This window comes from Halyomorpha halys, unplaced genomic scaffold (genome assembly GCF_000696795.3).
Source record: "Halyomorpha halys isolate HHAL.00 unplaced genomic scaffold, Hhal_1.1 Scaffold405.1, whole genome shotgun sequence".
NCBI lineage: Eukaryota > Metazoa > Arthropoda > Insecta > Hemiptera > Pentatomidae > Halyomorpha > Halyomorpha halys.
In genome coordinates, this window is record NW_027109269.1 from 323,773 (window position 1) to 329,793 (window position 6,021).

At 30.9% G+C, this 6,021-nt stretch overlaps 1 protein-coding gene across 3 annotated transcripts in view; it reads right to left on the reverse strand.

The window, feature by feature from the left end:
- The window catches only part of LOC106682324 (papilin), a 59,291-nt gene that overhangs the window by 11,916 nt on the left and 41,354 nt on the right, over positions 1 to 6,021 (reverse strand). The window contains exon 1 of one of the 3 annotated variants that reach the window (XM_014423117.3): positions 232 to 384. The exons of the other annotated variants lie outside the window; for them this stretch is intronic. The gene's annotated coding sequence lies outside the window, so the exon portion shown is untranslated. Of the gene's footprint in view, positions 1 to 231; positions 385 to 6,021 lie in introns of those variants that run through there. 3 annotated transcript variants of the gene reach the window in all.

The following is a 6,021-nucleotide window of genomic DNA, read 5'->3' on the forward strand; positions in this document are numbered from 1 at the left end:
CCACCAGACAGAAACTATAAATTTGTATATTGTATAAACCTCAGGTACAAAAAGGTAGAGAATCATTGGTGGTATAGGATTTTATGACGTTAGATTGATCATTCTGCAGACGAGACATGGGGAAAAATTTTTATTTTTATAAATGACACTAGCTTTTACAGTATTATTAACACAACAAAAGCCATGGGTCCCGAATTCTATCTTTGAAATATCAACAAAAAAAATACTCACAGAAAACCGAAGTCACCGACCCATCGTTGGAGTTGACGCTTAGTCACCGATCCAAATACTAGCCACTCTCCAGATTTGGAACTGAACCCAGAAGCGGTGGGGCTGGACAGCTCGAGACCGACTGCCTTGAGGAGGCAACGGACCCTCCATTGAGGAGCTACTAAAATTAATCTTTTTCTTTTTACTCTAGCGAAGGCCGCACCGGTAATTTTAATGGCAAGGTTAGAGTCTAGCGTACGCGATGGCCTTGTTGTCGCTTCTTATGCCGAGTTCGTCTTTTATTTGCTTCATCTCCTCTCTCGGGCTTACAATGAATCGATTCTCAAATAAGACGATTCATATCGACAGGAACATCTTTGTTGTGAACAGAGCCATTTTTAAACAAGATATGAGGGCCCTACAGATCTCTGGACCCTTCAAATTATATTTTGAACAACTTTGGGTTCAACAAAAAAAAAAACACAATAATTACAGTTATTAGTGGATTTCATGATGTGTTAAATGTAAAATATTTTAACATGCTAAATGTAATTAATATAAAATTTTGAGAAGCCTGATTTAGAGATCACGTTACATGTTTAATACAGAGGAGCTCCTAGCGGATTTTTTGAGCAACTTGTTTTTTAACCTTGTAAAATTTACTAGATAAAATACCAATAGCTCCGTCACTTTATCTTTCATTCATCTCACTTGTTCCTTGTTCCCTCTTCTAGTTTTTTTCCAAAATAAGTTAAAAATGTTTTTATCTATTACTTTATCAAAGCTCAAAACGTCACAACACCAACTAGGAACAACTAACCTATCAAAAAAACAACAGACAAAATAGTGTGGAGATGCTTACGTTCAGTAATTTCCAAAATACAGTGTTTGTTTTTTTTTAAGCAACATTTCATAAAGAACCAACGAAAAATCAGCAGTTAACGAATTTATTACGGGAATATTATATCTCAGGAACCCTTATACGTAAACATGGTAATTAGCAATGACATTAAAATAGTTTAATGCGCTATAAAGTCGTTTATGACGATTATCTTCGAAGAAGTAGCATTTTCCAAATTAATTCACAAAATGATTATTTCTCTGTTTTAGAGGGATCGGAGAAAAAAAAAAATAACGATTTTTTTTTTCTTAACCTCAGTTTATTAAACACCTACGGTAAATAAATAACATTAACTTTTTATCCAACGAACAGCTTGAAGTTGTTTTCTGATCCACTGGGAAGGGGCACTATGCCTTGACCTTCAGTGGCCTATGTGACTCGATGCACGAACGCAAGTCATTCAGCGCGAATGGTAACATAGCAGAATCCAGTTTACACCATTCCTCCAATATCGTCCTTACGATGCGAAACCTCGTATTTTTTGGGTAAATAGGATAATAAAAAATCAAATTCTTAATTTTAAAACTTATAAGAAAGAAGATGGCCTGGAGATCTTCTCCTCAAGAAATGTTATTGGAGTTCTATCAGTGGGTAGATTCTCCACATGTTTTTATCATGTCACAATGTCACCTACAGCAAATTTACTTATTGTATATATGTGTATACAGTTGTAAATATCAATAAATAAATTATTTAAAAAAAAAACAAAACAACTTATAAGAAATAAAAAAAATATGGTGTAACGCGTGCATCACACAAAAATCACTTACAGCCCCAAGTTTTGTATAGATTGGCGGGCACGCGTTAAGTTTATCACCATTTTTGTAATTTTCGAAATTAATAATCTGAACATTAGTGAAGTTGAAAATAATGAACAAATTAAAAAGAAAATTGATAGTCTTTGGACTGGCCTTCAGAAGTAAAACTTCTCAAAATAAATAATGAATCAAAATGTATTAATAATGACATATAATTTAGAAAAAATACAATAAAATTTATATTTATTTTATTTTCGTACTTCATTATAATAATTAAATAATTATATTTAATTATACTCCTCATTCGTAAAATTATAGTTTACAGTATCATTATGATGTATTGGTATCATTGGTAGATGTTTATATGTTTAGCTTGCCAAAATTGAGGAGCGTATTCAATGAAAAATTTCGATTTCTGTTATCTTGTGTGTATATTTCGAAATAATATATAATATATCTCACTTTTATAGAGCTAATAGTTTTTATTAAATACAAGTTATGCATATTTATTTATAAATAAAATTTGTAGTTTAAGGTACGATAAAATTTATGTACATATGAATTTTTTAAAAAGTTACTATTTTTTAGAAATGCATCTTAAACTAAAAATTTCTGTTAATATTACGTAGCATAATTCGCATTGCAAACAAAAACAAGAGTATTTAAAGGGAAAAACTGAATAATTTTAGTTTCACGTAAAGAGCATATTTTAGTGATGTTATCTTTGCAAGGGTTAAAATTTTGTTGTTTTTATTTTAATTAGTTGATCATTAACATTAATGATTTAAAGTCGTTTGAACCTTCCCTTTCCAATAATAAGTAAAAAATAATCTAAAAAATAAAAACATTCAAATCGTGGTTTTGAATCTTACAATTGAGAAAAATGGTGTAAAAACTGGAAAATCAAAATAAATCTTGACAAATCCCTCTAGATCACCTTTACTCTCCCTCATAAACCTCTACCCTCCTGTCCTACAGTATACTTTCTAAATACTCCACCAACGCCTGTTGAACAGATTCGATACTTAAAGACTCCATCTTGACAAGAGGCTTACTAGGAATCCACATACAAGACTGAAACGACAAGAAACTGCTGGTAGATTTCGATTGCTACAACACCTACCCGACAAACGCTCTAAACTTCCCATTCACTACAAAAAAATATTATACAATAACTGATAATCAGACCAAATTATACATATAGAATTGAGCTCTGGGGCTCTGCCAAACCACCAAATTCCTCCCGCATCCAATCCTTACAATCCAAAATCCTTGATGCTCCTTATTACGTTACAAATAAACTCATCTACAAAGACCTTAACATCCACCAACGGGTGGTTCCTTCCCAAGATTTTCAAGTGTAAATGAAACATTCCACATGTTTCCTTATTGTATTTATTATTTGTACAGTTGTAAATTACATTAGTAAATAAATTGAAAAAAAAAATTTGAGAAAACTAACAACAGTGTTTTTGAAATGAATCATGTAACTATTTCCTGTTTTATAATTCCGAACAGTCATGGTATATAAATCGTTGTGTTATTAGTTGTTCATTACCTTCAGTCGTAATTTAGTTTGTTTCAAGGTTCAAAATAATTGATATTAAAAGACTGGTTGACCACCAACGAATCATAAAAAATGTAATTGTGGAAAATATATGAAAAAATTATTAACTTCTCTAACAATCGTATATATAACAATATATATAATAGAATTATTGCAAATAAAGTAATAAGAGTTGGAGGAAGATAGTTGACCGTATGAAGTAGATTATAAGAAGATAGTCCGGGAGGCGGTCAATAATGGTATCAAAATAGTAAAAGAAAACTTTTGTTAACCTACGTTTCGCCCACTTAGCAGGGCTTCGTCAGGGCTTAATGGAAAGAAGATACAAACATTGTAATAGTTGACAGAACATTAAAATAAATGTTCAGAGAAAATATATATAAAAATTGTTCTTTTTAGAAAATATATAAAAGAAAGAATAAGTTAAGGAAGTATATATATAGTTAATAGATGGACAAGAAACTAGTTACTAATATTTATAACCTGGTACTTACTAATATAATTGACCTGGCTGTATTTAAATTAATTATTCCTTAAATTATTATTATTATTTCATTTGTATATTTTATAAACAAAACATTTTTTTTTACATATTTTCGCATTTTCTCTGTATATTAATATTGATGTTCTGCCAATTCTTACAATATTTGCACCCAGTTTTCATTTAGCCCTGACGAAACCCTGCAAACTGAGGCGAAACGTTGGTTAACAATAGTTTTCTACTACTATTTTGTTACAAAATAGTAAAAGATTTTTCCCCTCAAACATTTTTATTGATATTTATATTTAAAAATGAATATCAAAAATAAAACAATAAACAACCATAATAAAGTTATTCATAGTATTTATGTTTTTCTATAAATAATTACTAATATTTAATAAAGTAAAATTTTAAAATAATAAAATTTAAAGAAAACATGATCGAAAAATAACACAAATGAAATGGAAAATTATTAAAAAGTTAAGGGACTGACTCAGTGAAGTAAAATGGGTTCATACATAAAAAGAATTTTATCTGATGGACATTTTCTCAACACTAAGCAAATTTATGGCAATGGATGGTAAAGCAATAAAACCTTTCTGGGCCAAGGGAAATCCTTCATAGCCTTGGGAAAGATTTCAGTTGAAGTATAATCCTCGAACACTTTAGTTGGAAATATTTATAAAACTATTGTGCTTTATAATTATTATTATTACCACATTTATAATAATAATTTATTTTTATGATCGCACGCTTAGCATCTTGTAATTAATGCAATTGATCACATTCTTTATGAAACTGTTATAACAATTACTGGTAAAATAATTATAAGGAGAGTTAAAATAACAAAATGCTTCTAAATTTAAAAATGTATAAATGCTCAAATTATTTTTCCCCAAAACTTTTGACAATTAACCAATAATTATATAATTTGAAAAAATAATATTTCGCGAAAAATAATATTTCTTTAAAAAATTTAGATATAAACAAAAATTAAAAATAGCTATTGTATTAAAAAACACTAAAAACTCACCATAAATATGATGTGGACATTCGAGGGAAAGATGGTTTCTGACTGAGAATGAAAATATATTTTTTAGAGATGTTTACTTGTGTACTAGAGAGAACAAAATATGAAAGGAACTGTATGAATTGTTTTGATCGGTAAAATATTCGTAAACAAAATAGTTTGCACCTGGACAATCTTCCTAAAAAAGTAAGTACAACTACATTAATAAACCTCAGTTAGGCACTAGGTCTCGAAATAAATACGGATAAAGAACAAATATATATGGTTGGGAAGCGTGTAACTGATTCAATATAAGCAAACAATGATTTCGATAACGGGCAAACTAAATATCCAAAACAATATTTTTTGAGATCTTATACTAACATAAGAATTAAAAAGTAGGTTATAATAAAACGGTATTGTATTATTATGCAAATATTTATACAAGATAAGGGTTTAAAAGGAGGCGTGAGGTGAACGGATGATACTCCTCGATTAGCAGATTTGCATATGAATTAGGCTATAGAGTTTAAGGCCCCTTTGGGTAACGGTCATAAGAGTCGAGTCTTGTCGATGGTTGTCAACAATCCCCTCAGGTATAGTTAGATCTCGGCTGCAGAATGAGAGCATCAATATGTTTAAAAACATCACATCATTTTGATCACATAGGCAGGATTAAGTGTTCTAACAGTGGCTTCTCGAATGTTTGCTCATCGGTTCAGTGTTTATTATTAATTTAGTGATCCGTTCGTTACTAAGTAACACGACCTTACACGACGATAAATTTGATATCAGACTTATTTTAACGATTATAAATAAGGATCAAGAGTGGTCGGAGGTGGTTAAGGGTGCTTAAAGGAGGTTTTGGGGGGATTAAGGGGATTAGGGGTGGTTAGAGGTGATTTTGGGGGAATTAAGGGGGTTAAGAGCGGTTAGAGGTGATTTTGGGGGGATTAAGGGGATTAGGTGTGGTCAGAGGTGGTGTAGAGGGGTTAGAGGTGATTCGGGGTGGGTAGAGGGGGTTAAGAGGTGATTTTGGGGGGATTAAGGGGATTAGGTGTGGTCAGAGGTGGTATAGAGCGGTTAGAGGTGATT